Genomic DNA, 12568 nt, shown 5'->3' on the forward strand with positions numbered 1-12568 from the left:
TGACCGCCACGTGCTCACATCTCAGTCGGCCTTGGAATGTGCATGACCGCTTGGCGAGTTCGTGTGTACTATTCTGCTCTGTCTTTACAGAGGGATCCACGCACTAACTCCGTCCATAATTCCTCTCCCACTCTGCCAGTCTATGTTTATGCTGGGCTGTCCCGGCATGCTTCGAGTGAAGTTTTTTTTTTCTTGTGTTTATTGCTGTTGATATCTCTGTCCACTTGTTTGCTGATCTGCTTTGTTCTGGATCTTAATGTGTTCTGTGAATTACTTCTTGTTTTTTATTATTTGCCTTATTGAGACTTCTCTTAAGTAGGAGGAACAAACTAACCTCACATCTTTCTGCACCCTTCCTTTAGTTTTGCTGTTCTGATTGTCTATGTTCGTCAGTTTAAAATCTCAGCTAAAAATTTATTCTCTCTTCTGACATTTCCTTAAAATATTTCCTATCGGCTTGTTGTGCATTGTCTTGCAGAGAGATTGTGTGTGTGGATTGAATTCTTGTGTGTGTATTGCTCTCTGTTTGTGTTTGCATACTTGTCAACATGCGATACCTTTATTCAACAAAAATAGAACATGTCAGTGCATTCTACTATTCCTAGTTAATCGTTGCAGTGATCGATGATCTCCATTTCATCCCCCATCTCGAACGCACTCACGTGCATGCAGCATGTGACCTACATCAAGAACGATAATGGCGTGGCGCCCAGAGGATGTGACTTCAGAATACAATTCCAGGCTGGCTGCCACCCAAAGTACGCCTGCCCTCCCCTCTCCCCCAACCTTCTTGTCAATGTTCCCCGGAGTGTTTGCAGTTGGCCGAATTCACTAAAAGTCTAATGTCTGGTCTCTCGGTTGCTACTTTGGAGTACTACCATGATTGAGTTAAGTGATGCTACAAGACTAAGTAACAGCAGGCAGTGGTGGGAGAGCTGCAGGGGGAGCTAATGTGCATGTGCACGCGATGGGCCTGTGTGAGTCTTTCAACCAATCGCGGCGACTGTCTCTCCCATCGAACTCTGGTCTCCACGGGGACAGCATGGCGCACCGCACGAGATTCGGTCACTGCTCGTCCCGGCAGCACATCGATCATAGACAAAGTATTCTCTTCATTCCACGTAACGCGCACGTGCTCAGGGTCACAGGAACCGGATACCGCGGTTGACCCTCCCTCTCCCATCCCTCGACAACTTAAATTTAAAATACAAAGTTAAGGGCATCATCATCATCATCATCAACTGCAGGACATTCCACCATTCCCCCTGCCCCAATCCCCTTGCTTGTTCCCCTACCGGCGTCCGACGATGAGTCCCCTCCCCTCGTCATCAGCCCACCAGTGCACATCATCTTCAGCTGCTGATAAGGGCTCGCGGTCTCCACAGGGACGCCACTGACTCCGAGGTGATTTTCTCGGGTCAAAGGTTGCCGTCTATACAGGCTGACGGAAGCAGGTCAACCCACCCAAACTCTACCCCGATATGTCATACAGCAGTGCAAAAAGAGCTTTTTAAAGACCAACACGAGTCAAACATGAAATTAAGTTTAAAGCTGCTCAAAACAGGGATTTACAAGAATAAACATATACTTCAGTGACATTAGTTCAGGACCCTAACACTATTATTTCTACAGTTTAAAGCAGTAATCATACCAATTAAGCACTTTCAAACTACAAGATCACAATCATCAAGAGAGAAAAAGATATGTGGGATACTTTGTCAGGTGGAAAAATCTGTTCAGTCTGCAATGGGTGGATCTTCTGTTAGCAGTAGTTGCTTAGTAGAATACTTACTTTCAAAGCATAACATGGAAACTTGTCCTTACTGAGTGCTTTTTAAACATCAGTTACATTAGTTTCAAAGAATATTATATTTATAGAATATTTCCTACTAACAAGTTTTTATTTCTAACAAAGATTTTTAAGTGTTCAAAATGTTGTGTCTCATTGAAAGCCAGTATTGCATTCTGGCAAGATCTGCAAAGTCTTGGTCAGATGATGAACATTTCTCTAAAATTTTAATTTCTTCAAAGAAGACTGATTTTATTTGGCGTACAACTCACAAATATACTGCTAAAGTATTGATTATATCCTGTTACTTACAAAATACTATGTATAATGTATGCAGGTGGACTAAACTCATCTATAGTAATAATCTGGTGCTCGGTTTAACATTTAATCACCATGAAGACCAATGAACGTGAAGCTGTGTCCTACACCGACGAGAAAAGGCAAAAAGTGTGAGAGTGTGGTGAAATATAAAATATGATCGAATCAATTTTATTCAATATTTTCTGTAGATAGCCTGGCATTAAGCCAAACTCCTTGAATACACACGCAGAGTGAAACTTTTTCAGAACCTGTTCTCCGTCTTCAATGGAAAAAAGAAAGAATGAAAAATGTATGAGGCTTTATTTTAAACTTTGTCCGTTCATCAATACAGCGGCTGAACCTGACCCTGAGCTGTATTGACGAGTAATAACCACAGTCTAAGCTTTAGAAAATTATTTACATTTGAGGGTTTTATTTCTTTGCTTTTCGAAATGCAAACTTTGCTGACTTTTGCTTTTATTATGCTCCACTATGTAAAATAGAAAAGGCACGCTCGCCTGCTGTGTTGTCTTCTAGTCTTGATGACATTCGAAGCTTGATTTCTCATTCATGTTTGCAGTTAAGTCCACAAAGCAAAGCAGTTCGATATGTTGTGGTCTGTGGCCGGCGTGGTACACCCTTAGTTACAAGAGAGAGCGAGAGAGAAAGTGAGTTTGTGAAAGAGAGTGACTTTTTGAACAAAAGCTTTATCCCATGGCCATCGGCTTATACTACAGGGTTGTCAAATAAACAACAAAACAAAAATTCACCCTGGTAAATGTATAAATCCCTCTATATACAACCCACTGGTACTAGATGCTTGATTTAAGAGAAATAGCGAGAAAGAGAGTAGGAGGACAGACAGATGAATAAACGTGGTTTAACTCCGTTATCACTGCATGTGAGTGGCAGACAATGTATATAAAGATAGATAAGAATGTGTGAATATGTGAGTATTTATATTTTGAAGATCTCAATATCCCTTAGATGGTGAAATTAATAAAGTATCTTGAATCTTAAATCTTTTAGAACCTGGTGTGTGTGTGAATATATATAATGTGGGTGGGACGGGCATGGTTGACGAAAGGAAGTGGAGAAAGGGGTTAGTGTTTGGTACAGATGAAGCTTGTGGACTACAGCAGTGGAGGACAGCGACAGTGAGGACATGGGATACGACGCCGTTGCCCCGTGGATTCCTTCAGTCACGTGGCTGGAGAAGCTCGTGAGCGAGTTTGCGTGCGTGCGTGCGTGCGTGCGTACATAAATACGCGCATGTCTGTGTACACATGTATATTTATGGATGTATGAATGTGAATGCATACACTCACACATATACACAAATGACCTGCCATTAGAAAATCCTAACCAATACACTTTGATATGCTTTGTCTTTATCCTATGATTCTCCCTCCACCACCTTCCAGTCTCCTTCTCCAACCCCACATTTTTGTTGTTGTTGTTGTCGTTATTGTTGTTGTTGTTGTCGTCGTCGTCATCGTCGTCTACTAAGTCAACGGTACACTCACTTTAAAAAAAGAAAACTCAGAAATGTAAGATAAAACAATTTATTCATTTTTATGCGAATAAAGATTTCGCTGAATAGTTATTGATGAACCGATGGCGCCTGTCCTGTACTTCACTCCCTGTCGGTGTCCGGCAGATTCAAACCCTGAAGTCGCGGTCTCTCCCGCGTATTGTCTGCACAAAAGAGAAAAATAATTTATTTCAGAACAAATTGCCAATCACATTCTTTGTCTCGTTAATTGCTGAACTTATCGTCACCTTTCATCGACAACTGTTCTTGAAGCAAAGGACGTGGAACATGTACGATAACGAGGACGGTTTGCACGTGACCACGGAAAATGTGTTTTATTTTTTTATTTATTTATTTATTTTTTTTTTGCAATACTGGGGAGAAAAAAAATTGCTTCTTCACACAAATATGCTTCGCTAGTCGCAGCCTCTAAAAGGGAGAGAAGCAATCTTGTCAGCTGACGAAGAGTTATCTTTCTTTTCCCCTTGAGGTCGACATGGTGTCGAAATGCTTTTTTCAGCTGCGGAAGAACTTTTTAGATCATTTAACTTTTAACCTGCTATCAATACTGATTAATCGGACTGAAAGCTACTCCTTTTTTATTTCTCAGTTTTGTTGTTTCTAATTTATTTATAATTCCTGAACCTCGGCTGTGTAACTGTATCTTGAAATAATTCTGAGTGTGGAGTTTGCTTGGTGATCGTAGACAGTGTTCACCGCTGAACTGATAATTGAGCAGAGGAAGGAATAAGCGTTTGATTAACACTGAGGTGTTGAGCAAACAAAAGTCAAAAAAAAAAAAAAAAAAAAAAAAAAGGTCCACACACACACATACAGAGTGTGTGCGCGCGCAAGGTAGTGAGGCGTGACAAATGAACTTGTTTTGACATTCAATTGGAGATCGATCTTTCTTCCATCGTCTGGACTCATGCTATTTCGAGCACGCGGCCGAGAAAACAGACCACTTCCCTGTCCCTAGTGTGACTCCTAGAAGGTAACTGAGGACACCACAGGAGTTAGATAACATGTAGTGACGCTGCTTTTTCTAACACACATATCTACATACATACCAAAACTGCCAAAAATACTTTTATTTCAGATAGAGGGAACGAAAGAGAGACCCCTTAAAAAAATTCAAGCTCAAAAAGTTTATATTAAAGGTTTTTTTTTTTGTTTTTTTGGTGTTTTTTGTGTGTTTTTTTTTCCTATGTATAATATTTTGATCAACAAGGACCGAGGCTACCCCACTAGAACATTCCATAGGATGGAGCCGCGTGATGTCACTAGCGCGCAGCCTCATCAGTCACCTGCTATGACCTCTGCACTCCAAGCCAGTCAGGGTATTCTAAATAATAATAAAAAAATACTCTTGGATCTTGCCCCTGGGTTATTACGATGGTAGGATGATATTCCAATTTGAGTGAGTGGTGATCCCGACATGATCGGAAACACGGTTTTTTGGGGAAAGGAAGCCGATTGGAAGTGAGAAAAGCTGGAAGATTAAGAAATCCTTATTACTTCGGGTTTTTTTTTTTTTGCAAGTCGTAAATCATCTGCGTGGAAAAAACATGGTCTTACCAGTAGCCACATTGAACACACAATACCTACAAAAGATTAAATCTCAAGAACTTTGACAGCTCGGAGAATTACATTCCAGAAATCTGTCTGCAGAGGCGACATCGTGGTTTCAGGCCTGTAATTACCTTCAGTAGCCAGCAGCTACATAACTGATGTAGCCTCAAGTAAAGAGAGGACAGGGAAGTGGGAGGAAGAGCAGCAGTTAGACAAGGGCTAGGGGGGAATACAAGAAGAGAACAGGAATCAAAAGCCGACCCCTCCTCCTCCAAAAAAGGGACAAAAACGAGAAGAAAAAAAAGAGAATAACAAGTCAGACAGATCGACATGAAGGGAAGAATTTCCCTGAAAATGGAATGATTCCTCGTTCGGATGTTGGCCGCTGCCACTTATGTACATATCAGCGAAAATGTGGCCACGAACCTGACCGGCCCAATAATTCAGTTTTATCAACATCGTGTTACTGAATGCGCTCCTACATTAAATATGACAGCAGGTCCCGGGGGGCAGGGTTCAGTCCCCGTGTACGCTGTCTGGAAACCAGCTTCACAGACCTTCTCTGAACTCCTTTTTTAAAGCTGATGTAAGTGTAGATGTACACACGCGCGCACACACACACACACACACACGCAAACACACACACACACACACACACACAGAAATGTACCGCAAGAGAAGGAATGCAGGTGCCAAGCACGGGGTTGTAAGCCATTCCCGTCCGACACCACTGCCGCTTGATGGGTGTCCTGAAGATCTGCTGAAGCAACTCTCGGTCGTCGAGAGGGTAGTCTTCCCCAGACATCCCTACAGACAGGTCCTGTCGCTTGGAGCGCCGTTAGACTGTCGTCTGCTTGCGACTGTTGTGCTGGTGGAACAGAAACAGTGAGCGTTCAGTCACTTTACACACATACACAGGAGTTTTACCATCAGTAAAACATGTTTCAGATAAAGATTTGCCATGCGTATCTAGACAATTATCCTGATTAGCTTTTAAAAATCGATTCACTTAAATTTATTTAAATTATGTTTGTGATCCGATATGTATCACGCACAAATCTCAAACACACACACACACACACAGAAACATGATCTTTCTTTTTGTCTATCAAAGGATATATGCCAGTCAGTGGACGGAACTACATTACACCGGGATACAGCTTGATGCGGCCACATCCTGCATGTGAACCCAACTAATAATTACAGTTGCATAAACCATGAACTGTACATGAACCATGAACTTCATGCGCAAACCTTGAAGCTAATGGCGTCAGATGGCGAACAGACGATTGACTTACACTAAACATTTATGTCAAAACCTTCCACCACACAAGCATTTCATTTACAAGAGAAACACTCCTGTGAGGTATGCTGCTGATACCATTCTCACTAAAAAATACCCCAAAAAAACTCTTAATTGGTCTGCTTGCGAAATCAGATAAGTCTTTATATTTCTCTTTTTTATAACAACATCATCGTCATGATATGATTAATGATATTGATAATAGCAACAACAAAAACAGAATGCGAGTCAGTGTAAACGGGACAGCAAAACAAAACAGACAAGTAGTCCGTGAAACAGAAGATAAGAAACTGCTTACAGTCTTCCTGAACACGCATTAAAGAAGCACAGAGGTGCCATTCTCATTATTCTGTTTTCCACCACACGCAACCAATTTTTTTATATGTTATGACAAAACCATATTCCTTCTTTACAAAATAATATTTAAAATATTAAAAGAACGAGGGGATGACCCATTCATGGCATGTCTGCAGCAGTGTCTTTTCTCAACCTTAACTTTTTTTTCTCCTTTTTTCATTGTCGTTTGAAAGCTTGTTGGTGTCGAAAGACACCAGGGACACAAAAACATTTATGCTGATTCAAGGAGGCGTTGTCAGTTTGTTCTTAGGAACATTGAGTATCTCTCACGAATAAATGCATAATTATCCACAGTTCTTGACAGTTTCATCCTGCATTTCAAGCACACTAGTTTGCCCACCACCTATATTTAAAGTAACAAATGCGACGACAGTGCTTCAAGACATTTTAATATTCTCTCACATCCTCAAACATGGAAATGCTTTCGTTGTCAAGGCAACGGTGCTCACGGTATAGTTGTAACCAACTGCTATGTATGATTAATATACCCGTGAACATCAAGATGTGGCGGATTTAATCTCTTTCTGTGTTTACTGTACGACTTTGAACCTAGGTGGAAGTTGAATTCTGCTGAGGGACTATGTTTCATGTAGTTCTGTCCAAGTTCTTCATCCATTAATACATCACGACCTTGACAACCGAAAAAAGGCAATCGTTTTGTTGTTGCTGCTAAAAGAAAAAGCATGTCCCCAGCGAATGTGAGTTAGTTACTTTTTGCCGTCTTCCCCTCTCAGAAGGCATGCCTCTGTTTCTGGTAGGATTTCCATGGAAACACACCCCTCTCCTCGATTGCCAGAACATTTCACAAAGTCCTCCTGGACTGTCTGCGAGGTGACAGTAAGTCTCTTTAGGGATCAGTTTGTCAAGAAGTACTTGAAAACAAAAATTAAATTAAACCACTTGCAACGATGACGACGTTGACAAAATAATTTATATTTTAATAACCATCGCTTAAGATGATCCTTTGTCTTTAGCATCAGGTGTCTCCCGTTCTTTCTTCCCTTTATCCGTCGCGGTTCCGCCTTCAGTCTACCGTCTGCGTGTCTCAGTGTCTGTCTCTCTTAGTCACACATACACACTGGTAGACTGCAACTTGTGTGTGTAGGCAGCCTTCGATACTCTAGAGTCTTTCTAAGATAGAATCTTGCCTGGGACATTCCAGTACTTCTTTCGTTCCTACAAGTTTTGGTAAGAAGTTACAGGGCTACGTTTGTAAAGATGTTGACAGTTTATATTGTCTGTGGCTGAAACTATTTTTCTCTCTCTCTCTCTTTGTTCTGCTTGTTGTTGTTTTATGTTAAAAGGAAAACAGAAAAAAAAAGGAAACAAAATTAGCAAGAAGTTATTTTTTTTTTGACATGCGCGAGAATTTTTAGTCTTTGGAAGACAAAAATTGCCATAAGTACATGCGGTTACGGAGAGTGACTGAGTGAGTGAGTGAGTGAGTGACTGAGTGAGTGAGAAAGACCAAAGAAATTGGTTAGCTGACATGCGTTAAGAAAATTAAACCAGAAGTGTTTTCCGGGTGTTTTTATGTCCCCTTCGGGATGATTTTGATGTCAACCTTGGCTTGCTCTTTTTTGTTGTTTGTTTTTTCACTTTCCCTCGAATTTTCTTACTACCTCTGGAAGGTTGGAGGAAGAAGGAAGAAGCCTGCTGTCATGGCCAATGCATGCTGCAGAAAGACCTTGAACTGCGTATCTCAAAGTAAAATATCAAAGTTATCTTTGTATAGATGATTATTCCATCAACTTTTATTTTTGTACTATATGTATCTTTATCATGCAGCACTGCTAAAATCCCTTCATTCTAATATACATTTGGGAACTACAGCTGTAACAGTAACTGAATTATGTGGCTAACTCATTATGTAATGAAATAAAGAAAAGTATGATACCTTACTAATTACAGGGTTGGGTATGACAAGGCACGGAGGGAGAGATGGTCACCGTCCTTACAAAAAGCTGGTGCGGCCTCTTAACATCTTCCTCCCCAGCGACCGAAGGTTCTGTACTGCCTTTAACTTTGTACATACCTAATCCACATTGACTATTTACATTTATTCAAACAGTATGAATGACCGATTTACTTTATTTTAAATTGATGGCTGTTTGCAAGTTTTATCTGATGATAGTGTTTCGTGGGGGTTTGGCGGTAAGGAAACAAAGCAAAATGAGACCTGGTCACCATCAGTTACAGCTACTTGCTCATTTTGTAGAATACGAAGACGAAGTAGTTCTGTTAATTTAAAAAAATAAAAGATATGAGATAGAAATAAGAGATTTGTTAGGAAAATATGAAAATTAATTGTATGAATTGTAATTAATGTGCAAAGAGTTTTTTTCTGTAAATGCCATTACCTCCATCCGTTATGGAAGGCATGTGCGTATAAAATTATATTATTAGTAGTAGTATTAGTAATTATTAGTAGTAGTAGTAGCTGAGAGTAGTGGTAACACTATATGTACTTCTTCACTTCATCACTGCGTAGTGAGCTGTGATCAGTGAACGATCAGACTGCTGGAATATGAGATGATTGTCGTTAATCACTGATGATAGTGCTCAACGAATTAGCTGATTCACTTTGCCTCTCTCGCACTCACTCCAGGAAACAGGCAGTAAAGCTGGAAGTTAATTACAGCTAATTACAGGCTACAAAAGTTCCGATGTCTGATCAAAGCATTCATCGTAATTTGATCTCATGCGATCAGGAAACAGAGAGCACGAGTGTTTTCTTTCAAGGTGCTTTGTTTACAGAAGAAAAGTGACATAATTAGTCAATTTGTAAATGAACGCTCATGCAATCGAAAACCCTGTGTCAGTTCTTTGGAAATGAATAGGCTACTAGTAATTTTTGAGAAAAAATAAATTAAGAAGCCAATAAGGAAACAATTAATGCTAGACACTTCTATGAAACACTTGAACAAAACATAAAGATTTTCAGATTCCAGTCACCATCATAGTAGTAGAAGGAAGAATGCTAAATAACAATCATCATCATCGAATTTGCAAGGTGCCTGTTGTAGAGGTTGTGGAAGCAGTCATTTAGCTACGCACATCATCAATACAACACGACCAACATCCTACCATTCCGGCCATGACAGTCATTCAAACAATAGGATAGCCATAGTTTGCTGGCTTCATCGTCCATCTGTTGAGTTTAGATAAAAGAACTCTATTTACCCATGATCACTCTTCCCGTTATTTCATTGTGAGAGAGATCGGGTGTGTGTGTGCGCGCGCGCGAGCATCCTCCACGACATAATAAACAAAGTCGCTGACAACTGTGTTTACTTATTCCTGTCTCGTTCTCGTATTTATGCGATGTGTGTGCTGATGCAAAATGTTATTTATGCAATAGCAGTGTCTCCCTCACTCTCCTGCGACAAGCTGTGTTCACCTAACGACACTGACTTTCGATCTGCTTCAGATTTACGGGTGCAAATCACATAGAATATCATACCCAAGGGAGACAGGAAATTTGTGTTTAAATGACTTGCTAAAATCTGTGCAATGAAAGTTTTACTGTGAATGGAACTGACATGTTTGAACAGCTGTAATGATGATGATGATGATGATGATTGATGATGATTGATTGATGATTGATGGATGGATGATGATGAAAAATACCCTCTCCCAAGACTGCTGGGAAAATTGAAAGTGCAGAATTAATGTAGAACTCATCCTGTTATTCCCAACATGCACCGATCCTCGTAAAACACGTGGCATTCAAGCTCAAGCTCGTTTTCATTCATTTAGTTCCACGCAATGACGGATCGTCTCTGTTTCTCATGCGACCAACATAAATCCTCTGCGTTCTTCCCTCGTCAGTTCACGGAGAATACAAATGGCACGAGAGAAATTAGTGTTTTGGATTTAAGTGGTAGGAGGGGGACCGCAAAAATGTCTTATTTTGCACATTAAGTTCGTCAATTTGAGAAATGGGAGATCGCATGGGTGGATGGGTGAGAGGAAGGGAGAGGGGTCTAAAACGGTCTTTGAAAATGAAAGTTATGTTGTATTGTTGACAAACTAAAACACAGAGTCCAATGGAAAGGGATATGGCAAAGTTTGCAGAAGCATATATTCCCTTAATGTGCTCAAATCTCACCTCTTGGAATAAAAATTATCTTTGAATCTTTTTAATTATCTGTGAATCTTATAAAGGATGTCATTCAGACAAGTGATTTCCAACAGAAGAAATGAATAACACTTTAAAAGGTGTTACTTACCACAGACAGCAAGTAGAAAAAGACCTACACTGAGAATTGCACACAGGTATGTCTTGCTCACTGTGATCGAGTGCATTGTCGTGGGCGTAGTTGGCGGACACGTCACAAAACCGTGGCCGACGTCACCACAGAACAGCGGTCTTAACCCGTTGATAGTAAGACTGAAAAACAAATTTCTGCTTTATGGAAAGAAAGAAACGTACTGCATACCCATCCAATTAAGAACAGTTTAAATAAACAACCAAAACAAAATTGTGACTAGCTGACATTCTGTCATCATCAGGGAAGGATCTGCATTTCGAAAATTGTTTGGTCAGATCATCCACATCAACAGGTAAAGAATAAACAACTACAGACCTCAAAACTGTGCCCAGGCTCCGAAGTTTGGGCAAAGAATATCTCGGGTCTCTTATCCAGATGTCGGCTCCGATCCCCTTGCCTCAAGTTCAACTCTGCTTCTGTCTGCCTCGTTTCCTTGCTCCTCCTCAGATGGACCCTTTAATAAGCGGCCTAGTATACCACGTGACCTGCATTATGACCGAGTGAGCACGTGTTCAGAGACAAGATACGGGATGGCATCGCGAGGGGCGGGAGGGTGGTGCTGATGCTGTTGGTGCCGGTGATGGCAGTGGTACTGGTGGTGGTGGTACAGGTAGTGGCGGTGGCTGGGTGGACAAAGTCTTCGGCGAACAGCAAGACTCACTCTCCATGTGTGGGCGCCAGTAGATGACCTTCGACCCGTGCTAAGGGGATCTTGACTTTGAACATAGCTGGGGATTGATGAAGACTGGATGAAATATCGCGATGGAATATTGCTGTCTGTTGTCTGTGTGTTTTGACGCGCGCGTGCATGAATGAACCTGTGCGTGTGTGTGGAGGGAACAGATGTGGGTGGTTAAAAATTGGCGGAGACATAGATGGTACTTCACCAGCGGACAGGATAAGAAGTCTACTTCACGGCTCAGCTTTTGCTGCAGTGTGAGTAAATGATGCACGTGACGGCGAACAGGCCTGTAGACCCGTAGACAACATCAGGCTCTGGGGGCAGTGGCTGGAGGGGCATGTCTGAGGGCCTGTGGGAAACATCGGGGGACTGGGAAGGAGGGGAGGCGCCGCACAAGTCAGCGGCACAGACACCACGGACTTGCATACACGTCCGTGCTGCCACTTCTCTCTAGAGCACTTTAGCTTCCACCATCGGAATGACATAAAATAACGGGTGGGGATGGGGAGATCAAACGGCCAAGGTTAGAGCAGACCACGCAGTTCCCTCCCGATGACTGTTCGGCTGCAGACAAACTGACTTGGCATCAGTATCAGAAAGGAATGAAAGAAACGAAAATACGAAGCTAGGTAGTAAATACAAACATGAAGAAGTGTTCATGCATTTTTAGAAGACTTGACCTGGCTTTTGCACAGGCCAAAACGAGTGATGGGAGAGAGGACAGAATCTGATGGCGGTGCGAGCTCCAGGAGGTCAG

General features: G+C 41.5%; 1 long non-coding RNA gene across 1 annotated transcript; it reads right to left on the minus strand.

The window, feature by feature from the left end:
* Window positions 1-3640: 3640 nt before the first annotated feature.
* LOC112565376 lies at window positions 3641-11595 on the minus strand. Its single transcript, XR_003099394.1, has 4 exons — window positions 11445-11595; window positions 11088-11248; window positions 5866-6063; window positions 3641-3787 (listed from the first exon to the last, which is right to left on the minus strand). It is a non-coding gene; the product is annotated as an uncharacterized LOC112565376 (long non-coding RNA).
* Window positions 11596-12568: the final 973 nt, after the last annotated feature.

This window comes from Pomacea canaliculata, linkage group LG5 (assembly GCF_003073045.1).
Source record: "Pomacea canaliculata isolate SZHN2017 linkage group LG5, ASM307304v1, whole genome shotgun sequence".
Lineage (NCBI taxonomy): Eukaryota > Metazoa > Mollusca > Gastropoda > Architaenioglossa > Ampullariidae > Pomacea > Pomacea canaliculata.